General features: G+C 43.5%; 1 protein-coding gene across 1 annotated transcript in view; it reads left to right on the top strand.

Moving 5' to 3' along the window:
• LOC130106960 (membrane-associated guanylate kinase, WW and PDZ domain-containing protein 3) overlaps positions 1 to 24,934 on the top strand; it is a 247,532-nt gene that overhangs the window by 1,278 nt on the left and 221,320 nt on the right. The gene's annotated exons all lie outside the window — the stretch shown is intronic.

The raw sequence follows: 24,934 nt of genomic DNA, 5'->3' as shown, positions 1-24,934 counted from the left end.
CATGCCATCACTTTGAGTTTCCATGGTGTAAGACTCTACATGGTTTCTAGATGGTGTGTGATGTGTGTTTACTCCCAGGTTACTTGAACATGTCGCTGACGCTGAAAAGGGGGGTTCAGGCAGAGGCATTGTGGCGTCTAACTGGACGCTCCACTGTCTGTTTATGGGCGAGAGGGCGGTGGGCTTGCTTTTTATTTTGCTCTCTGTTTCTATGTAACGGAGCTGAAATGTCTAAACAACAACTGAGACTGCTCAAAAGGTTGCATCAGCAGCAGCAGCAGCAGCTGAGTCCCAGGTCCCCAAGCCAGGAGCCTTGTGAAGATCAGCTGTGTGTGTGTGTGTGTGTGTGTGTGTGTGTGTGTGTGTGTGTGTTTATGTGTGTGCACACTTGTGTACACAAGTATTTTGTTCGAGTGTGTATATGAAAAAGTGTGAAATTTTTTTTGCAAGTTCCTTTAGTGTGTGTGTGTGGGGGGGGGGTATTTCGTTGCTCTACACGCCTCAGCGCTCCTAACACCATGCGCTCTGCCCCACTAACCAAGGATGATTAATAAAGGGCACGGGAGAAGGAAAGATGGGAGGAGAGAGAGAGAGAGGGAGACAAAGACTATGTGAGAAAGAGAGAGACAGAATCAGCTCTGCTTTTGGCTCTCGGCTTAACTCCCACGCTAGGCTGTTTCTGCTCTTTAAAGCTCACATTGAAGTAATAGATGGCAATATTCCTCATCATCCACCATTTGCACACTTTCATCCTCACTATCACTTGCAACTTTCTGCCCTGGTTGTCCACATCTAGCTTTACAATGTCAGGAATTTGGCATTCACTCACATCAAAGGTGGCAAGATGGGTGGATAGCAGTAAGATGTAGTAAATGGTTTTCAAATATCATGTTCGCAGCAATACAAGAGACAAGCCTCACAAAGGGGCCTTTGGCATCAGCATTCAGATTGTGTTGTTATCCTATAATTATTTAGTGTGTGTTGCTGCTGTTGTGTATGTGTGTGTGTGTGCGTGCGTGCGTGCGTGTGTGTGTGTACACACATCCCCGTGTGGCAGGCTCATGTTTAATTCACACCTCTTGCATAATTGAGGGAGCGAGTGGATTTTCTCCACGCTGATGGAGGAGGCAATGGGCCTAGAGGATCAGCTGTTACCAGGAAGCCGCAATGACATGATGACGACAGCCGGCGGTGGCGAAGGTGTGGTGGATGGGGGTGGGAGGGCGGTCCAGGGCTCTTGAGGCACTCTGGATCTACCAGATGTTTCTATTGCTCCCCCATGATGCCCTGTGTCTCCCCCTGGAGCTGGTGGGCCTCCCACACTCCACTGAAAGTTGGGGCAGAACTAGGAGGAAATAAACAAGAGGGTTAGAAGGGAGGGAGAGAGAGCGAGAGAGAGAGAGAGCGAGAGAGAGAGAGAGAGAGAGAGAGAGAGAGAGAGAGAGAGAGAGAGAGAGAGAGAGAGAGAGAGAGAGAGAGAGAGAGAGAGAGAGAGAGAGAGAGAGAGAGAGAGAGAGAGAGAGAGAGAGAGAGAGAGAGAGAGAGAGAGGGGGGGGGGGGGGCGAGACAGACAGATAGAGATAGAGAGAGGTGCTGTAGACTGTGGCGTCAAAGAAGGGGAGAGGGAGAGTGTGGGACAGAGGCGGGAAGGGAGACAGAAACAAAGTGGAAAAGAAACAGAGGAGAGTGGATGGAATCTAATATCGAAGGTAAAGGTCAATAGAGACTGAAGGAGAGAGAGAGAGAGAGGCAGTCAGTGTGCAAAAGAGTGCACAAAGATGTAAAGAAGGATGAGCGATGAGGAGCAAAGGGAAGCAGGATGCTGTATGGGAATCTCAGTGCAGGCTATTATCCATCTTGGCCATTGATCGAAATGTACGTGTGGGTAAGAAGCTTCCGCACAGCACTTCAACCAGTATAAAGCTATTCTCATGGGCTGCCTGAAGGCAGCTCTCACATACATACATACTATACACACACTCACATATGCACCCCACCAATCCTTTTCATATGTAGAAGTTTCGTTCTGAGCCCATGACAAGACAGCACTGCACCGTCGTTCCTCTCCCAGCAATCTTTGATTAAGCAGGGCGATGCTTATATTAGAAGATGTTCACTATTTCTGTACTGCGACATTCACAAGCCTCTTTCTGCTGGTACCAGCCAAGGATTGTAATAGAGCCCACGAAAAAATAAAATAAAAAAAAAAGTCGACTGATGCCATCACAGACGTCTTCTCTGCGGTGTAGCTATTTTTTGCTCTGCCTCTGTTGTGTTTCGCTGCTGTAATCACCATGGAATCAAAACATATGGAGCAAAAATATCAGCTAAGTGGATGATGAGTGCAATAGCATTAAATAAATAATTTCACGTTGGGACATGCGTTGTGTCAAAACTAGTGCAACAAGCTCCATTACAACTTCGCGATGACTAATAACGGTTGTGTGACGATGCTACAGTACACAACGCTTGTACACACATTGTATTCCCAGCTGCTCTCTAAAGGGCCTCATTAAAATTCTCCTACATTGATACACCTACGTCTGCAGCTCCCTGTCTCCCAGACACATGGCTGGAGAGTACCTGATGACAGCAAATTGATATCTGCATTATGTTGGGGTCAGTAAACAACACGGGTGAGACAGCTGACGTTTTTGAAAAACAAGTCATAATTTGTTAGATCATTGCATATTGGACAGATTAGCCTGCAAACTGAACCAAAATGTTTGGCTTTATATTCTTTAGATTTTCTAGTCTAATTACAGTGCATGATTGAAAGAATCGGTGTCATAGTCTCCCAGTGTGTTAGGACAAAGAATAACTGGGTTCGCGTAATGCGGTGGATGTTGCCTTCGATAACGGAGTTAAGCAGGTGCTAAGTAGTATACAGTGGATTTAATTTCAAGTTACCTTCTTTCGCTCACACATCACCACATTTGCCAATACCTGCTGACTATGCCAGCAAGGGAAAATGCAGAATAAAAATCGGTGCCTAAGCCCGTGTATCAAACGGCAATAGTGAGCGTGGGTTAATCACATTAATGCACCTCTCATATCAGGAAGTGCTTCTCAATGGAGTCATCCTCTTGACAGGCGATGCTGTGTGGTTGGAAAGAGATTTGCAGTTGGCTGTGGCTACAAAAAGAAAAAAAGGAGAGAGAGAGAGAGAGAGAGAGATACAGATACAGGAGCTCAGAGACTGGTCAGATAGGTAGAGACATACGGCTCTGTTCTGGCTTTAGAGGCACACTGACACTCCAGTGTATTAGCCAAAAGAGCCATCATGAGGTCTGCTGGGCCTTTACGGGCTTCATTGTGAAATAATTCAAAGATGAAAGACCTGGTCTCTCGTTGTCTGTGACTTTCAAATCATGATTAAGGTTTCGGATGCAAATTCAATGAGGAGCTGCTGATGTTTAACCAAAATATATGCAGGCTCTGCTCACGTTCCTTGTTGTCAGATTTTCACTTATTGCTTGATGATGAATGTTCACCTAGCTAACTTTGAATGTGAACTGCCTCTTGTGAGATTTCTTTTTTCTTTCTTTCTTTCATTGTATTTTTCTTGTAAAATGATGACTTTTGTTTGTACGCAACCTTCTTGTTCGTCATAATGCTGCGTTGTGGGCCAGGTGTGTCTTGAGAGAGAGAAGTTCTTAATCTGAATGGGACTTGCTCATATGCACGTTAAATAAGAGAAAGGCCCACATAGATACAACAATCACCTTACAAACTATTGCAGTGGCTAGAAGTGAAATCTGATAGATCTCATTGACAATAAGAACTTCAGGCAACACAGATTGCAGAAAAATGAACCCTGGTAAAGATAATTATATAATTATGTCAAATCTGAGGAGTACATTGCATTAGCCACTGCTTAATTGTACACCTGTCTCGGCTCGTCAAGCTACCTCAAAAATAATGATTAAAAAAATTATTTGAATTGCCCTGCATTAACTCGTCACGACTATAACCAGCTAAATTACCTAATTCAATTTAGTAAACTTAATGCACCTTAATTCATTTGCCACAATTGCACGCCACCGGATGATGTGTATTCCATGTAAAAACACGGTGGTGATGATGACTTCATGCATAGCAACGCATGTTTAAGATGAGAAGCTGAACATCAAGACCTAGATAGCAACCTCTTCTGTTTACAGTCATGATGTTAGGCCTTGGACAAGGCAGCATGCTATTCAACTACCCCTGGTTTGTTACTACAGAGCCGGCACATGGGCCAGGCTGTCGGGATAAAAGTACAGGATGGTCTCTGCATCACTACAGCATGGCAATTTGTATACAGATGCCGAAGGGTTCTCCTCCTCTTCCGACCTTCTCTCATTGATGTCTCTCACTTTTACTTTTTTTTTTTGTGTGGTTATTCTTGTGTTTTTTTTTTTGTTTTTTTTTTGTCTACTCTTGCTACTTACTTTACTCTCAATTACATGTTTATTTTAGCAGTTAAGTTGGCACTATAACCCAGAGCGACTTACAGCTTTGAGAGGACACCCGCCTGTTGATGGACACACACTGGGCGTATTTACATGCACACTAACAAAGCCAACTTTTGAATGTTCACTCAACTTTTCAATTTATTAGTGCATGTAAACATCTTAGTTACATTTCTTTTGGCTTCTTTGAAACTGGGCCCATGAAAAACCAGGGTGAACCAGCTGTTGTTTGTACAAAATGAAGAAAGTAAATAGCAAATTTTATTAGAGGTATTATTGAATCTATTGTGTTGTTTCAAATCCTGCAGTTATTGCTATCAACTGATGATATATCATGATACGCAGCTAATTTATTATAACTGATGTGGATGACAACACTGCCATTTGTGAGAACAAGGTTTGAAGGCTAATTTCTAGCATATTTCTAGTGAGTTAAATCGTTAAGATGCAATCTCCAAGCCAAAGCAGTTCCTGATAGTTTTACCTTTTTTTTCTTCTTCTCATTCTCCGTAACCGTCACCATCTTTTCCCAAGTAACCTCTCAACAAGCACTTCCCATAGGAGCATAAGGTTGCTACCAAGCCTGTATGGCTGCTATTTTACAACACACATACTCAGAAATAACTAATTATAGGCTGCAAAGAGTTTCTGCAAGTAGTGTCAAGAGGTATAAACCTGAAAAAAAATAGTGTACTTTTGTCCAAACAACTGCAAACAAAACTGATAATAGGTGGAGAGAAATCCTCTTTTTGCGACACAGTTTTGATTATTTCAAGAAATACTGCAAATTGAAGTGGGAAAACCACTCTGTGAGTAACAAAGTGGATTCACTTTGTTTCATAGAATATCTCGGGGAAAAATAGTTTGCTGCATTGGAATCACTTCACTCCAAAAATTTGCTCATCACCCCTTTTTAAGCAACTATGGCCTTGTTCAGACTGCCAGCCCAAATCCGTTTATTTTGGGAGGGTGGGGGGGTGGAGGGGGGATATCCAGACTGTGTCCAGATTGATTTTAGAAAGTCTGGACATTAAAAAAACAAACAAACAAAAAAACCCATGAAATGCAATTTTTGCAAATTGGATCCAAACTACATTTGGAGGTGGTTTGAAATGTGATCCCAATTCAATTTCTACAGATGCGTCTCAGTCCAGATGCTCTGGATGCCAAAAGTGGATTTCAGACTGTCTTTTGCATCACTTGGAACATGACACACAACGGCGATGTCAAATCCAGAGTGCCTGCCATGACTGCAGCACGTAACATCACAATGTATACCAGCCTCTGCTCTGTTTGGAGGGCGAGATGATAGCTCTCCATTTCTCATGCTTCTGCGTCGGTAAATGCCTACATCATTACCATGGCAACCCCTGCAGATAGGTTGGTGATGTCTGGACACACAAATCCGATCTGATCACTTGCAAATAACAGTGTGGACAGTCTGTCTTAAAGATCTGATTTGAGAAACGGGTATGATTTGCCTGCAGTCTGAACAAGGCCTATGAGATGTAAGACTCGACAATGAGTCGTGGCCGGTCCTTCCTGCACAGGGGAAGCACAGCTGGAAGTTTTCTCACTGCAACAAAATAAGATAAAATAAATTAAATTAAATCATTGTGATCTATTATCGTTGTCTTCTAAATGTTGCTCATGCAGTTGTATGTAGATTCTGCCCCTTTCTTTCGCACAATGTCCGCCGCCAGCTTTGGCCCTGTTTAGACCTTTTATTAAGCACTTTTGATCAAATCGTGAAGGGGACTCGGAAAAAAATTTGATGTTTTGATTCTGATAAGTCTGAAAAACTATGGTGATTTAAAAAAAAATTTTTTTTTTATAGAATATGCCCACAATTCTGGAAAATGTTGACCTGTTTAATAAGCTGCAATTAGGTATTTAATTAGTAGTGTAAATCACAAAGCTATTCATTTTGATTTCAAAAGTTTTACTCTACATCCTTTCCCGTCTTGGAAAACAGCATGAATGAGTAAAATAGTTTATTACATCAACCTCATTATCCGAAGCCGTGTAGCCTAATAATTTCATGATGAATGAAACTGCTGCCAATCCCACCTGTTTAAGAGGTCTGCCAGTCATCACACAGAGAGAAATACATTCATGAAACTCTGATTTCCAATAACTGTTGGGATTTTTTTTTCCCATGCAAAAGCACTTATGATACTGTCACTGATCCACGTAGAAGCCCGGTGTCACCCAAAATGACTCTTTAAACACATCCAATAGTCACTGATCTTTGCTCCAGTTTGAATCTGAATCTGCCGTAGGATCCCATTGAAGCCTCAACTGGCTGTGCTGCCACGGACAAATTCATGCAGGCTATGTTGTCTACTGAAAACAGATAGCGTCAGCGCAGTAGTGCAAAGAGACAGTATGGATGTTTTACACTTTTTATTCATCAGATATTGAATTGTACCATGGGCGATGATGAGCAATATAGTCACATTGTTAAAAATGTCATTGGCACATTTTTTAATCACATTATAGGAGAAGCCATGCATCCTGTGTAGCCTTTAAGCGATTGCCTCTGCCGACAACAAGATCAAGCTCATTGTTGTTGTTTTGTTTGTTTGATTTTGTTTGTCTCATTTTGCTTTTGTTTTTCTGGTGAGCCCCGTAACAGCTGTCACTGTTCCATATGTCCCCTTTTTCAGAGCCCACGCTTGCAAGCTTTACCGTGGGTTTGCTGGGGTGGAGAAGAGGGAAGTGGTGGAGGATGTATGAGAAGACACGGCACCACTGTAAATCAGACAAGCTTTAAGTCATCCCCAACCCTACAATACGTATTCAACAATTAACATACACTAGAACGAGAAACTCTGCCGAGTTGGGCGTGTTTCCTTTAATGAGAGGGTGTGTGTGTGTGTGTGGGAAAGAGAGAGAGAGAGACACACACACACACACACAGACACCTCTGTAAACTGTACTATCAAAACAAAAAACAGAGTCCAAACACCAGCAGCGTCTCATTAATCTTGGATTAATCAAATTGGTGCAGCTTCCCTCACATTCTGCCATCGGTATAATGAACGCTCCGAGGGGAGGAATCAGATGTAAAGGGTAAGACATAGTTTGATGTTGCAACCGTACATATTTGAAATGGATGATAACTCTACAATGTTCGACTGGCTCGAAGCGTTGTGTACGCTGCAGGAAATATCCATCTTGTTACCTAGTTCTCACTCTTTTGAATATTTTATCTATTTGTTTTTGGTTGCAAACCACAGAACATTCACTAGTATCCACAAATCCACAAGGTGTGAAAGTGAAATTATGTAAAAAAAAAAATAGATAAATAAAATTTGAGACTTGAAACTAAACTGTTTATCTCATGAAATCATTTAGATGATCCAATTAATTCCATGTGTAAATTCAATGATGACGGTACTTTCTAATGAGTGGCGGGCATGGCATCCTGCCTAGGTATATGACTGATAAAGTTGGTTTGCTCTATGTCTCTCCATTTTATTTTCATCAGATTAGAGGGGATGCATGAAGTTGTCCCTGGTTCATCGAGGCCACAAGGAGGGTTGAGTTTCCATGTATAAGCAATGGTGCCATTGCAAGAACTGGACCAAACTCGAGGGTTCACTGGAAGTTGCTGTCTGAATAATTATTGGCTCGACATTATAAACAGCGTTTGTTATCATAGCACAGCATCTGGATAGTGCTTTCTGTGATATCACTGTGCTCCAATGGAGAAATAGACTGGCAGACATGGCTCATAATGGCAGTGTTTGATGAGCAATGGCAGAGAGATAGAGGGGAGGGAAATGAGGTGGTTGTAGGGTCATGCCATTACCAGTAAGTGCCATAATCCCTCAAACTAAAGTCTGTGTTGCATAGAAAAATCCCATTATTAATTGCATATAGGCAGGAGAACACTGCTTTTAATTGTACATTGCCTTTGTGTTAGCATAATTCTCCATGCAACATTTGCTTTGAGCTTGGACAGATTTCAAATATCCACAGTTTTATCTGAGATTGGTTGGTTGTTTATTTTTTTCTTAACAAAAAGTGGGTGTTTGAAAATATTGGCTTCTGGTGCCATTTCTTCGTAGTCCCAGTTTAATTTACAAACTCTTCTATAGCTCTTTTTGATGCTCATTATTTTCCATCAAGGTAGAGTTCTTAACTTTCTGTTGGTTTCTTACTTTTAAAGTAGAGGAAGCACATTTTCAACTGCAGGAGGGCATGCTGCTGACTCAATGTATGGGAAAATTGAAGTAAAAGGAGTCATTTTCTGCTATTTTATTCTCACGATGTCAGAAGTGCATCCTTTTTTTCTGCCCTCGTGACCCATTCTGCATTCTACTCTCTTTGTGTAGCCCTCTATTGTTTTCTTTCTTACCTCTTAAACACCCATCACCATGATAGCTATCTGCCCTATTTTCTCTACCCATGATGCATCACACCACAATCAAAATCTATTTCTCTTCCCTTCATTCACATTGCAACTGTCTCCCTGAATGCTCATGCATCAGTCTTTTTGTATTATCCAGCAGAACCTACATATTACAATTCTATAGATGGATACAATAACTTGTAGTGGGCAGCAACTTGCTAGCGATGCTGTCATTCTCAGTGCCATTTAGCATCAGCATAATCATTTGTCTAAGTCCTGTGACGGTCTGGTGTTGGGGGATGGAAAACCTATTACGTGAGGTGAGTTCCTTATAGGATAGGCCCAACTCGACAATACATTAGTGAAGGGTAGTGCGCTTGTTTTCATCAATGACTTATCTGCAGTCACACACTCAGCCATGTAACAACTTGTTTAGGTATTCTAGTGTGTGAGTTTGTCTTGTTGATCTAAGATGGTGAAGCCTGATGTCCTCTATGGCAGATGAAAACTGCTGGTTTTCTGTTCTGCCAGGTTCACGTTCACCTTTTGTTCGAGGTCTAAAAACTGAATTGCTGTGTTCTGATTGTTCATACTTCATACATACTAATCCACACTAATATTGTGCAAATTACTGTATGCGAGATGTACATATACAGATTTGAGTAAATATACTTTTAGCATACATAAAGAGCTAAGGCTGCATCAAAATGAACAAAGTGTAAGTGAAGACATTCTAATTCGAAAGTGGTGTAGTTCTCCTGGTGTTACAAAGGATCAGCTTGGATGTAGGTAGCAGGGGACCACTTCGAAAATCACAGCTCTGTAGAAATGTGTCCTACCCTTGTGTTGCTCATGAGCCCTATAGATGTCATGGTTCCTACTGACCATATAGACATGCATGCATGGACTGTACATGTATTACATACATTATGTATTTTCATTGATTAATAATATTTTAATCAGTTTATATTTATTACATTAGGGGTATTGTTTTTCACATCCCACCCTGGGACCCTCTAAAAATCATCTTCCCCAGGTTTCTTGACCCTGAGGTTGAGAGCCGTTGCTGTATGCTAGCCATTGATAGGTTAGTGCACTGTGATGGGGCACCGGTCCATGCAGCATGCAACTCGACACAAAGCCCATAATGGATGTCTTAGATATGCTTTGCTCACAGTCCATGTATAAGAGTGGGTACCACGCCAGAGAGCTATTTCCTGTTTGTTTGTTTTTTTTCTGGCTCTTTGCTGTTCTGTATGTGTCCCGTCTTGTATGCTCTTCTTTTGGTTTGGGCTGAGGGATGTGCCTGTCAGTGTCGGGTAGTAGATTAGAGGGGACTGGTGGTGAAGAGTCACTTGTCTGTCTGAGAGGCTTGTTTGTTTAACCGTGGGCACGGCGGCCATACGGCGACTGACTGACCCAGCCCTGTCATGAAGGACATTATCTTTATGCAGCGATGATCGCCAACATGCCCCCGGTGCCACAGTCATTGAACCAACCCCCCCCCAAACCATGTAGCAGTGGCTCATATTTACGCAGCACCCCCCCCATCCCCTCCACACACACACACATACACACACACTTGCGCGCTCTCTCTCTCTCTCTCTCTCTCTCTCTCTCTCTCTCTCTCTCTTTCTCACACACACGCATTTGGCCAGTGTTTTGCTTTCCCCCTTTCTTATTATCCAGATGTGCTCAGTCCTACGGGTTTTTATCACAGCAAGATGGACCCGGGTCACCTCTAGACGGCTCACAGGTAATGGGCCTTGACATCCGAATTATCCTGCTCTTTGGAAAGATGATTAGCAGGCAGCTTACGACGCTTGGGTACGGGGAGGGGATCTGAGGGGCTCGATAGGCAGGCATATAAATACAGAGAGGCTTCAAGGGCCGGTGGGGTGCTGTCTGCTGGTGGTTGGTGATGGGAGCTTGCCAGTAATGCAGCTCATCATGGCGCGGTCACGGTGTGGTTATGGGGATGACAGAGGGTGGGAGGGAAGAGGGAGGGGGCGACTAAGAAGGATATTGTGTGTGTGTGTGTGTGTGTTAGTGATATAGCCACTCGGAGTGTATAATTTTTTTTTTTAGCAGACAGCACTGTCCATGTTGTGAACGGAGCTAACATCTCCATAAACTCTGCCCATAGCCGGTGTTATTTTTATGTTTATCTTATTTATTTATTCATTCATTGCACCTAGCTGTTATTTCAGATCACACCACAGCTCGCTTAATATTTCTGGGCTGTGTGATCCGCTGTGTGCTTGTGGGGGCTTGGGAATGGATGACTTTTGGAGAATCTTAATAGCGGTGGGCTGGTGCTGCACTTTTCGTCCGCCGCCTGCTGCAGGCGTGTGACTGAATGCCAATGAGACATAAGGGTCTAGGCAGAGAGACATCAGACCAGGCCTGGCACACAGAATTTCAGTGGTTGTAAAGCCTTTTGCCGGATGCAAGGCAGACGTCTCTTTCTTTCTTTTTCTCTCACGCGCTGCACAGCATGAAGCCCTCTGTATTTCACGGGTTATCTCCTCCCACCTACTCATTGAGATGCGCCCCCACTCATGCATCTCTGTCGAGAGGGAGATAATCTAAGAGCGTTTGGTTTGACCTTCGCGTTGTGCTGCTTCTCTTCTAACATACTGCCACCGCAAAACTGGAACGGCTGTTTGGCACGATAAATAAAAGGTGAAGGAAGACCGAGCATTCGGGTCACCGGTACAGAGCCCCAGATGAATATGAGCCTTCAGAGCACGAATGGACATCCACGCACAGATCCTTCACTCATTCTTTTGGGTTTTTTTTCTTCTTTTTCTGTCTCTCATTTCCCCCTCTTCTTCATACTGTTTTCACAGCTTTTCTTGTTTACTCTTTTCTTCTCTTTCTTCTTTTCTTCCCCTGCTCGCCTCTCATCTCATTCGGAGTTTCGACTCAGTGGGATTACCTTAGCATCTAGTATAAAGCCCTGCCCTGACACAATGGCTGCGTTCGAGATGGTACTATGTAATTTGTGATAATCCCGACGAGCTTCCCATTGTGATACATATACCTCATAGCACCTCAGCCAGAGCAGATGGGGAGGAACAAGCGTGGGGTTAGCCTACATCTGTGTGTGTGTGTGTGTGTGTGTGTGTGTGTATTGATGTGTGACATCTCGGCAGTTGGCGTGTGTGATGAAGTGCACTGCAGGTTTGAGACCTGCGAATAAATGGAGCGCTCATGCCGTTTTTTGTTTGTTTGTTTTTTGGGGGGGTATTTTTGCCCCCCCCCTTTTCTCCCCTATTGCATCCGGCCCCAGTTGCTGCTCCACCCCCTCTGCTGATCCGGGGAGGGCTGCAGACTACTACACGCCTCCTCCGATACATGTGGAGTCGCCAGCCGCTTCTTTCCACCTGATAGCGAAAAGTTTCGCCAGGCAGGGGAATGTAGCACGTGGGAGGATCACGCTATTCCCCCCAGTTCCCCCTCCCCCCTGAGCAGGTGCGCCGACCAACCAGAGGAGGCGCTAGTGCAGCCACCAGGACACATACCCACATCCGACTTCCCACCCACAGACACGGCCAATTGCGTCTGCAGGGATGCCGACCAAGCCGGAGGTAACATGGAGATTCGAACCGGCGATCCCCGTGTTGGTAGGCAACGAAATAGACCACCACACCACCCGGATGGGCTCTCACCATTTAAAGAGAATCGGTTCAAATAAAACAGATGCCAATGCTATCACTTCAGCGCCTGCACTACTGCCAACAACATGTCATTGTTGAGCCTGGGTCCTGGCTACTGATTCTGTAGAATCACTAAGTGTTTTTGTGAGTCCATATCTGCTTGCGAGCCACAACAACCCTGCTTTCTCTTCAAATTCGTCACTACCTCTCATTCTTCTGCATTTAGCAGCTACAGTGGAGAGGTAAAAGGTATATGCCACATCTTTATCCCTGATGAAGTCCAACCAGTTGGTAGCCGTTAAAATAAACTGAAAAGCACTCATGATTTTGGTATTCATAGAGTAGCTATTAGTCTTAGAGCTGGCAAGCGATAAAAATATCACTAAGGACACTTTGCATGAAAATGTTCAGGGTTGCAGCTTTAAGCTCATTTTTACACATCCTAACACACACTGACACACACACACACCGACACACACACACAAACATGCACATACAAAACATCAACACATTAATCTGCCTTCCATGACACAGTTCTTGCTAACAGTTGAGAAAGGATGCATTGGTGCAGGGACCCCAGTTACCCATCCCTCTGTGTAATCTGATTATAGGTGGCTTTGCATAGTGGACGCGGCTAATGAAGTTTGGACCAAAGAGAGGAGGGGAAAGAGAAGGGGGCGCCATGTTCTGTTAACAACTCTGGTTAACGTGGTTGTGTAATGCACCACCAAGTAGTTCTGGGAGAGGAAACCGATTAGGTGACTCATTAATGGTACCACTGACGAGACCTTCCCACTGTCTCTCCTAGTCATCGGACTGCTGAAAACATCTCTAAGTGACGGACGTTAGGGCTGAGGTCAGTTCACTGTAAATGGGTCTAAATGCCACATTAACCGTCGTTTATGGACTCGCATTTAAGTGTTTTAGTTGTCACATGACATATTGAGCGTTTTTCATGGGAAATGGTTTTGTTCTTGTGGGGAATCTGAAAGAAAAGGCATTACAACTCCCCGAACAGGTTCAGTTTAAAGTGAAGTGACCTGATCCTGCTGTCTGCACACGTCCAAGTCATAATTGCATTGCTTCGAGTGCTTTGAATATGTAGTAAAGGTTTTGTGCCAGTGGTCGACTGAGAACTCTGTACTGGTTTTGCTCGTTTGTGTGCGTGTGTGTGTGTGTGTGTAACATCTGTTTTTAATTAGGCCTTAAAATGTTAATTCATGCGCAATAAATAAGTTCTCGCAGTGACTCAAAAAATATGATCTTAAATAAACACTTACCTAGAATTATGTTGAAATTACCACTTGAAACGTGTTCAGCTGCACCCGTTACCTTTATATCCATCTTTTACTTCAGCACTGAATCATAAAATCAAAGCCGTGAATGGCATATTTAAGGGACTCTGGATGTTTTCGAGCAAGCTCTAAGGTTAAGAAGGGCGAACGAAAACAAGCCAAAAAAAGAAGAAAAAGTATCAAATAACCGAGGAAGTATTTTTACTGTGCCTATTTTAAGACTTTTTTTTTCTATTCTTGAATAACTTGAGAAACAACGGTGTTGATGTTGACTATGCTGTACAGCCCTGTCTGTATTTACTGAGGGTTCTGGCGGTTTGGTCGGTGTCGGCTGCTTCTGGCTGTAGATGCGGTGCGGCATCATGGCCTCTTACTTACCACACACTCATCGCAGACCGAGCCAGTTTGTGTTTTGACACGGCTGTCTCAAGTCCTTAGCCCTGGTCTGTGTAGACGACGGGCTTTACTCCTGGCTTACCAGCCCTTGCTGCTGGCCGTGGCTCGCCTCCATTACCGAGCACGAGCACACGTATCCCAGAGCCCTAGAAAGAGAGTTGCGTCCATGAGGGGTCAGAACGCGAGAGGGTCACGTGGTTCATGTAGCCGCCGAATAGTTGCAAACGAAGCTTGGCGGGTCGTTTAAATGAACTGCTTAGCCGCGATTTCTGGTAACTACTAACCAATATTTTCAGATTTTTACATTTATATTGTAACGTGCATGGATAAGAAGACACGCTGGCCGCTGGCTGGCGGGTGTAACCCTTTAGTCGAGCGGTTATTGATGTCTCCTGCGGTGCGGGCGATAAGGGTTCGCTTCCCGGCCGCGGCAGTTCCTGTGGTTGCGTTGTCCCCCGAATTCGCTACAATATATAGATATATTCCAACGTGACACCTATTCTATGCGCATGTGTAGGAACATTGACGAGCTATCACGCTTTAAATTACATCGTTAATTTGATTCAAACGTGCTTGTAAAATGGTCATCATTAAAATGTCAACTGTAGCTTCTTACCTGTAAATTAACCTTTGATTAATGCGAGAAACATACCTTCGCCATAGCAATCCTACTGCCCCGGGTCGCACTGTTTGGAACTATCCGGGGCTCCCATGATCCGCCATTGCTGTTAAATAATTGGCCCATTGACGTCTACGGAGTTGACGTACCTCTCTCTTTCTAGGGCTCTGACGTATCCCAACGACAGGCCCTCACCCAAACAACCGTACACATGCATCCTGGGTGAAGGTGAAATCTGCCGGCAGTAAATGATCCTCTAGCTGTCCGTCAAACAGCTGCCAGACACCATCCCTTCTCCTCTCCAACGTAGCCTTACGAAATTACGAAAACTCAGATTTATTAGCTGTTTATTTTAGACGGGATGACGGCCTCTTTTATTTAAATAGGCATACTCTGACATCGGCTGTTGTGGCTTTATGCAGGTATGTGTGTGCGTGTGTGACTGTGGCTTTCTGCAGGTTGACATTTAAACAGTTAATAAAATGGAAATTGGCTGGCTTGGGGGTAAGGCCAACTCAGCCAATATATTTTAAAATGTTAATTTGAACTGTGGGTGATGGGAAAAAACATTTTTGCCTGCCTCCACTATTGTTGAAAGGGGTGTTCATTCTTGCACTTATTTGGTCCTGTTTTTTTCCGTAATACAAAGAATCATTCAAAAATTAGAATATATTTTTGCATAATATTTAATAAGAGGACAATTATTATTGCCTGCTTTTTGATTTTGCTTGTAGTGTTTTTCAGCTCTCAGTCAGTCAGCTCTCAGTCAGTACCTTGTGTTATGGTTACCTGTTGCCTGACAACACTGTGCAAACCGCAAAAATAAATGAAACAATATCATTGCTTCCCATGGAGATGTCATTACTTCAAAAAACATGTTGACATTCAGAAGTTGCATGTTGTTTGTCCCTAGTTTCCAATGTGCACACATGCTTTCAGTTTATACATGTTCCTTTTTGGACCCCCCACTTTCAAGTTTGTAAATTGATGTAGCTAAACTGCAAAACCTCACAAAACAAGATCAAATGTTTTGAATTATGTTAGATGCAAAATTTTACACAAAAGAAAATGGAACACAAATGTACAACTTCTACAACCTCAGATGTGCATTTTCCTATAAAAGTCAAATGCGCTGGGTAGATCTTGTCCATTTCAATATTGCAGTATGTGTCTGTACTAAAGTAAAGTAATATACAGTAAAATGCCCCCCCCCCCAAAAAAAGAAGAAGTGACTGACTGTCCCAAGTATTCAAGAACAGTGCAGACTGTATCTAGTCTGGCTGACTCGCCCTCCCACAATGTCTCAGGCTCACAGCCAAGAATCAGGCCAGTTTTGTTACTTAGGTACATAGCGATCATCTACTGTATTTGTACTTGGATCTGAGGAAAGTGTTGCAGAAGGGGCTTAGAGGATGAGTGCAGGTTGAGCCATCCATCCATCCGTCCATCCATCAACCTATCCATCCATGCCGAGCTTCTCTCTCCATGCTGTTGTGCGGTATGACAGGCCTGATGACAGGCCAGAGAGGCGCTCCAGATAAGGGCAGCTCACAACACGTGTGTGTGTCACTCAGATGCCTGGAGTAAGACATGCACGCTGTCACTGGACACACCTCAGTGGTATGCATGGCATCCATGCTCCTGATGATTTGTCAAGGAGAGGGACCCGTTTGATATGAACCAGACAGACCAGCGGCAGTCTTGGACAAGTACCGTTGCTAGTGGATACCGCTTTCATTTTTTTTTCTTTCTATAATGGAGCAAAACACATGGATGTGGGAGAATTTGATGGGCACTTCTGACCATTCACCAAAGCTGAGATAAAAATATAAACTTGGTTAAATCGTCTTCTCTATCCTGAGAGCTGCAAGGAAGAAAAAAAAAGAAAAGTATATATCTGCTCTGTATGTATCAACTGCACGTTCATGTACAAGGGTTCATCGACAAGACTTTCCGCAAAGCATAACTCTTAATGACAGCTGAAAAGCCGGCAGTGCTTCAGGTCATGAGTCAGTGCGGCGTCTTGCAGCCAGTAGAATGGATGGTGGAGAGAGAGAGATCAATACACGCGCTTCCCGTTTAGCTTTCTCCCTTTAATTGAATGTGTTTCACATTTTTTAGTGTTTATTTTCAACATGAAAATTAGAACGTAAGGGATTTTGATATTGAATAACTTTGACAAATAGACCGTCCCGTGAAGACGGACTGCCATCTCCGGCATTTTGCTGACCAGCTTATGGATGAGTGATCACACTGCTTTCCATTTCCTCCCAGGACATGAATTACAACCTGACACTCCATATGAATTGCAACATTCGGGACAGTGATTTCCCCGGGTTGTTTGTTAATTCAAATGTGCTCGAGCTTATCAGTACATCCGAGTGTGGATGTTTATACTGGAGCACAAAAACATAACTTGGACTGCTTTGTTTCTTATGTGCACCTTTAACGATACTGTGACGTGGTCAAACAATGGACTTCTCAGCCAACTTCTCAGAGTTAATGACCAGGGTTAATGACCATAAGACAAGCCAGTCATAATAGACACAAGTTAGTATTGGCCTCAGCTTATCTTCTTTATTTGGCCACAGAAACGACCTTAACTATTTGCCCACTCTTTACACTCATGGTGAGAAATAGCATGCTGTCTAATACAACTTCTCTCATAACGCCCCCATTACCTTCCACCACATCCCCACTATCTGTAACAGATATGCCCGTTTTTAACATGTTCAATATCCCACAACATAACCAAAACATTAACATTCTTCAGTTGCATTGTGGGTAATATGCAAATTAACCCCCTGACTTCGAGCAGGAACGCTCCAGTAGAATTCGCCACACTACCTTTAATGTTGAAGACTTTCCCCTTAAATGGTTTTTAATCTTACATGTAACTGTTACGCAAACACCGTAATCTCATGGGCGCGCCCGAGAAAAGGGGGCCAGTGAGGCAGATTCTGTGTGGTTGTTTCTGAAAAGGACTCCTCGCCTCCTGAATTCCCTGGCGTGTCTGAACGACGGGTGTGGTGTGGCGGTGAAAGAGATGGGTGCAACAACAGGGCCCTGCCTGCCCGCCGCCCTGCAGTGCGAAGGCTTAATCATCCCAATTAATGAAGCACATGATTAATAGTTTGGTATTCACATCCGCTCAGCCACAACGCCTGATAAACCGCCGAAACGTTCACGTAGACCAGTTGTTTGGAACAGCAAAACACGACCGAGCAGCACAACAGCCGCAGCTGGGCATGAACACGACCACATCTGAAAATGAAAGATTAACAGGTCTGCAAAACAAAAAACAACAAAAAAAACAAAACACAAATGCTCATTTGCGAGGCTAGTAAGGGGCCCCCTGTCAATGATAAGCCCATGTTCTGTAAATAACAAAACACCGGTGGCGTGGTGGTCTATTCCGTTGCCTACTAACATGGGGGTCGCCGGTTCGAATCCTCGTGTTACCTCTGGCTAGATCGGGCGTCCCTACAGACACAATTGGCAGTGTCTGCGGGTGGGAAGTCGGATGTAGGTATGTGTCCTGGTCGCTGCACTAGCGCCTCCTCTGGTTGGTCGAGGCGCCTGTTCAGGGGGGAAGGGGAACTGGGGGGAATAGCGTGATCCTCCCACGCGCTACTTTAAGTCAGTTTTATTTGTATAGCCCAATATCACAAACTACAAATTTGCCTCAAGGGGCTTCCCCTGGTGAAACTCCTCACTGTCAGGTGAAAAGAAGTGGCTGGCGACTCCACGTGTATCAGAGGAGGCATGTGGTAGTCTGCAGCCCTCCCCGGATCGGCCGAGGGGATGGAGCAGTGACCGGGTGGCTCAGAGAGCGGGGTAATTGGCCGGATAAAATTGGGGAGAAAAAGTGTGTGTGTGTGTGTGGGGGGGGGGGGGGCAAAACCAAAATACCTGATATAACAAAATACTTAATATCTGAAAAGCATTGACTTATATGGGGACCATTCAGCGGAGCGTGTTGTAATCAGATCTAATGCTACTGTTACATCCGTAGCGCTGGATTTCACACCGACGAGTGACGGATGGAGACGGAGAGGAGCGGGTTGTAAAGATGATGAATCACGGAGCAGATGAGACAGCAAATCGCACGGTTCTTGGTGATTGGTCAGGACCTGGGCGAGCAGAGAGAAGGAGCGAATGAAGGAAGGTTCGAAAAACGATTTCATTTCACCTTTATTAAAGGTCAGCCCTCTTGAGATTGCGGTCGTACAATGGAGACCCAGGTTGCCATGAAACTTGAGCTAGCTCAGATTTAAAGGGTTTTTCTGGATCGATACTTCTCGTCTTGGAGACCGTATGAATTGGAGCTTTGGCATCATCAATGCAATTTACTGCCACAACAGAACAACAGTAAGAACATAAAAACAGGAAATGGGGGTTTTGAGGATGGACAGAGGGCGTGCTGAAATACTGATAAATCAGAAGTAGCCCAGTCTGCACTGGGTATCAGCCCTGCCCCTGCCATCAGTTTTCCTCAGCTTGGATGTGGGAAAACCCCTCCATCCCCACCCCCAATCTGTTTTTTTTTAATTCCTGACCAGAGCGTTTCTATTATTGGGCTTTCCTGCATTCATCTGTCAGCTGCTGCTCTGTGATGCGAGGTGGCAGGCCGCAGAGGCACTGAAGCATTTCCGCTCCGAGTACCCGCTCTCTCTTTCTCTCTCTCCGTTTCTCTCTGTTTCTCTTCTCTTTCCTTCCTTTTCCTTTCCTAATCCTCTTCTTTTTCCCCTTGCCCTGACCCTTTCTTTTGCCTGTCTGCGCCCCCTTTCTGCCTCACACACACACACACACACACACACACACACACACACACACACACACACACACACACACACACACACACACACACACACACACACACACACACTTTCTTGTCTCTCTCAAACCGCCCATGGGAGAACTGTGCCAAGGTATGTGTCTGCCTCTAACCACACACTCTGGAGGCAGAGGGTTGATAACTCATGCATTGACTGTAAAGAGGAAAGCAGCATTTCTCCCTTTCACATTCTTCTTAAAGCGTGCTTACATTGTGCATGCACAGCTGGAATAAAATGCAGTGAGTTGATGTGTGTGTGTGTGTGTGTGTGTGTGTGTGTTGGAGGGGTTGGGGGTGGGTACTAGGGATGGGTCAGAATAGTCAACTAGTCGACTAATTGACCGTTTGTCGACTAATCAACATCTCTGTTAGCATTTTAGCTTATTTATTTTAGTGGTCCAAGCAGCAACGCTGCTGGAAGCCTGTTGTATCTGTTAGGATACAATCTGCTGGAAGCCTCACATAACATATGTGCGAGCAAAGCTGGCAAGCAGCATTTTAGTCATGGGAAAAGCAAGACCCATTCTGGATCATAAATCATTGCACACTCTGTATTGTTCATTTATTTTACCATATCTGATCTACTGTGTGGAGGTATGGGCTAACACCTACAAAACCAACCTACCACCATTATGTACACTACAAAAAAGAGCCACAAGGATAGTTAATAATGTAGGATATCGTGAACACACCAACAAGCTATTTTTAAAGTCAAGTGCCATGAAGCTCAGGGATTTAGTTGAATTTAACTCAGCACAAATAATGTTCAAAGCAGGAAACAGTCTACTACCGAGTAATATACAAAAATATTCTCTGATAGAGAAGGGGAATATAAATTGAGAGGAAAATCAAACTTCAAGAAATGATGTGTTCGTACAACTTTGAAGAGCATGGGCATTTCAACCTGTGAGGGAAAACTGTGGAACAGTCTGAGCATGGAATTCAAACAAAGTTCAAACATTATGTAGTTCAAGAAGAAGTACAAAGGACTGATTATCAAGAGATATACGGATGACAAAGAGTTGTGTTAACTGTCTTTTTATTTATCTCTGAACATTTCTTATTAAAAAAAAATTCTTTCTATGACATCGGGTGGGTATTTGGGTTGTATGTAGCATTTAGATCTGTTTACTCTTGGTACATTACATTAAGGGGTGTTGTTTTTTATTTTTAATTTATTTTTTCTCTTTCTCTCGTGTTTTTGATGTTTTTTCCCCTTTCTTTTTTCTCTTGTTGTTCACAGTAGTTGAGTTTGTATTGTGCAGTACAATTTGCATTGAATTTGAACTATACAGTACAGTGGGAACTGAGTTTGAAATGTATAGTAGCTGAATTAACTTAAGAGTAGGTGAGAAGGGGTAGGAAAAAAATAAGTGTATACTTCCTCCTACTCCTTTTCCAACATGTAACAAATAATCTGATGCATATGGACATTTGTTCGCCGAGTTTGATGTGTGGATTTGTTGATCACTTCAGATTATTGGCAATAGCTCATCTGTATGTTCTTCCTCTTCCATCATCCATTCATTCTTTCATTCTTCTTTTTCTTCTCCTCCTTCTTCTTCTTCTGCTTCTGCTTGATGGCGGGCTGAGCAGCGAAACTTTTCGTAGCTCTGCTTCCTTATAGCCCAAAGCTGTAAAATACGTAGATGATTGTATCGACATCAAATGGCTGGATTTCAAGCTGTTTACAATGCCAAATTCAAAGAAACCTGTTGAGGGTCGCCCCTCGAGTTCTACAGCTCCCCCCAATCTACTTGAAAACATAGGACACGACTACTGCATGGAGGTAGATCCGAACGCTAACAGCAGCAAGGGGGAACGGGAACAAGACTCTCCACCAAATACTCTGACAAAAGAATGCGGAGAAAAGAAAAAGAAGTTAGAGGAAAGAGGGAAGTGATGTCTCCAATAAAGCCTTCTTGGAAGTCATAAAATGCTTGGGTACGAGAGTGGATGACCAGTTGGTGGAGATCAAGGACCAGTTTAAAAGGAACAGCATCATGATTGCGAGCCGGGCAAACATCACGCAAGTCAACTCGGAAAACCTCGCCCAATGTAAGAAACAATATCAAGTTGATGGAAAATGACATCGACCAGCTTTTGAAAGAGAATGCTGAGATAAAAATGAAGGCGAGGGAGCAAGAAAGAAACAAGCGAAGGTGGTGTCTGAGGATTAAAGGGTGGAAGGAGAAACCGTTGGAAAACATCAGAGCAGAGACAATCCAGCTCCTGAAAAGCATTGCTCCTGACTTGGATTCGTAGTTGGAGGTTGCAGTTGATGTGGTGCATTGAGTTGGAAGGAAAGAAGATGGCAAACATCCCCAAGTTATTATTTTGTTTGCCATGCGCGATGTGAGGGATGAGATTTGGAAACGCACTAAAGACTCTCCCGTGTAAGGAGGCCAGAGTGTGTTTTGCAGAGGATCTGACCCGTGAGGACTTGATGGAGAGACAACTTCTCTGGCCCCAGATCGAGAAAGCAAGACAGGCCAGTAAGGTTGCATACTTCAGAGGCCCCTTTGCCTACATTGAAGGTCGCAGGATCACAGCTTAAAGATGAGTCAGGAGGACAGTTCATGATGGTCATCGCCAAGACGCAATTTCGTCAATCTGCACGTCATGTGCATTGAGAGAAACACACCTGAAGCCCCTTCGCCTTTATGGAAGGACGTGGGTTTACAGTATGAAATACACCCACTGTACATTATTAAATAGCCAGAATTACATTAGATGTCGCTGACTAATTATTTTGGGCGTTTCATTTGCTCTTTCTGCTTTTTTCCACACAATACTCTACAATCAATTTGTTGTTATATCTACTTTTGTTCAGTAGAGTTGTTACATGTTATTTTTGAGTACTCATATTTCTTTTTGTTCCTTAAATACCCAGGGTTTAAAAAGACAATGTTAAAAGAAAAGCCTTATTTCTTTTCTGTAAAGGACAAAGGTTTAACTGTTTCTTTCTTCAAGAGACTCACTCTTGCGTTGCTGACGCCGCTTTCTGGTCTAATCAGTGAGGTGACTCTATGTTATTCAGCCATGGTTCTTACCGTTCTGGAGGAGTTGCAATCTGTTTTAATAATTTTCCGGGTAAAGTTGTCACACATATGGCTGATACTAATGGTCACTGGTTAGCTGTAGTGTTGGATATAGACAATTTGTTTTTTATCTTTGTCAATATACACTCACTGGCCACTTTATTAGGTACACCTTGCTAGTACCGGGTTGGACCCCCTTTTGCCTTCAGAACTGCCTTAATCCTTCGTGGCATAGATTCAACAAGGTACTGGAAACATTCCTCAGAGAGTTTGGTCCATATTGACATGATAGCATCACGCAGTTGCTGCAGATTTGTCGGCTGCACATCCATGATGCGAATCTCCCGGTCCACCACATCCCAAAGGTGCTCTATTAGATTGAGATCTGGTGACTGTGGAGGCCATTTGAGTACAGTGAACTCATTGTCATGTTCAAGAAACCAGTCTGAGATGTTTCGAGCTTTATGACATGGCGCGTTATCCTGCTGGAAGTAGCCATCAGAAAATGGGAACACTGTGGTCATAAAGGGATGGACATGGTTAGCAACATACTCAGGTAGGCTGTGGCGTTGACACGATGCTCAATTGGTACTAAGGGGCCCAAAGTGTGCCAAGAAAATATCCCCCACACCATTACACCACCACCACCAGCCTGAACCGTTGATACAAGGCAGGATGGATCCATGCTTTCATGTTGTTGACGCCAAATTCTGACCCTACCATCCGAATGTCACAGCAGAAATCAAGACTCATCAGACCAGGCAACATTTTTCCAATCTTCTATTGTCCAATTTTGGTGAGCCTGTGCGAATTGTAGCCTCAGTTTCCTGTTCTTAGCTGACAGGAGTGGCACCCGGTGTGGTCTTCTGCTGCTGTAGCCCATCTGCCTCAAGGTTCGACATATTGTGTGTTCAGAGATGCTCTTCTGCATACCTCGGTTGTAATGAGTGGTTATTTGAGTTACTGTTGCCTTTCTGTCAGCTCGAACCAGTCTGGCCATTCTCCTCTGACCTCTGGCATCAACAAGGCATTTTCGCCCACAGAACTGCCGCTCACTGGATATTTTCTCTTTTTCGGACCATTCTCTATAAACCCTAGAGATGGTTGTGCGTGAAAATCCCAGTAGATCAGCAGTTTCTGAAATACTCAGACCAGCCCGTCTGGCACCAACAACCATGCCACGTTCAAAGTCACTTAAATCACCTTTCTTCCCCATTCTGATGCTCGGTTTGAACTGCATCAGATCGTCTTGACCATGTCTACATGCCTAAATGCATTGAGTTGCTGCCATGTGATTGGCTGATTAGAAATTTGCGTTAACGAGCAGTTGGACAGGTGTGCCTAATAAAGTGGCCGGTGAGTGTATATGGGTATAATAATTGTAAAGAAAACAGTAAGCTTCTTTTGGAAATCACAGAGGTTATAGTTGAATTGAAATCGTCCTTCCCTACTGACTGTGTGTTGGTAGGTGGCGACTTTAATTTAGCGCCTGATGAGTGGCTTGATAGGTGACCATCCAATTATGCCAATTTCATTACAACCCAGCTATTTTACAATTTAACATTGACAACCATTTGCTTGATATTTGGAGAAATTTAAATCCGAACATAAAACAGTTCTCTTGGATTAAACCTAATGCAAGTAGCAAGTCAAGAATTGATTTTTGGCTTGATACAGAGGCAGCGATGAGATCTACATTTAATTCTACCATCGCACAGGCTCCCTTAATTGACCATTATTTAGTCTCGGGAGTTCTGAATCCAGCCATGAAGCCTCTAAACTCCAAAAGCTATTGGAAGTTTAATGATGATCTATTGCAAAATGAGGAATATTGTGCCAATATTAGAAGAATGATTTCTGAAATTAAAAATGATGTTCAACTCTCCTCTAACTGCAGCAAATGGGAGTTTCTGAAATATAAGATTTGAGAGCACTCTATCAGCTTTAGTAAAAATCGGTGCGAACAAAAGAGAGAATATGGATGTACATTGCTAAATGACATCTGCGTGTACACTTATAATAATCAGCACAATAACAACAGTAATGAACATGGTGACAATCTTGTTGCATTGCAGTCTAGGTTAGATGAGCTTAACATTAAAAAAGCCCAAGGAGCATATATGAGATCTTGGGCCAGGTGGATGGAAGAAGGCGAAATAAATTCTGCTTACTTCTTTCAACTTGAAAAAAGGAGACAGATAAAAAACACAATAAATAAGCTTATTATTATGGGTCTGAGGCCTCTGAGCCAAAGGATATAGCAAATGAGG

Source organism: Lampris incognitus, chromosome 2, assembly GCF_029633865.1.
Source record: "Lampris incognitus isolate fLamInc1 chromosome 2, fLamInc1.hap2, whole genome shotgun sequence".
Taxonomy (NCBI): Eukaryota; Metazoa; Chordata; class Actinopteri; order Lampriformes; family Lampridae; genus Lampris; species Lampris incognitus.
The sequence above is the reverse complement of the archived record's forward strand: the minus strand, read 5'-3'. Positions and strand labels throughout refer to the sequence as shown.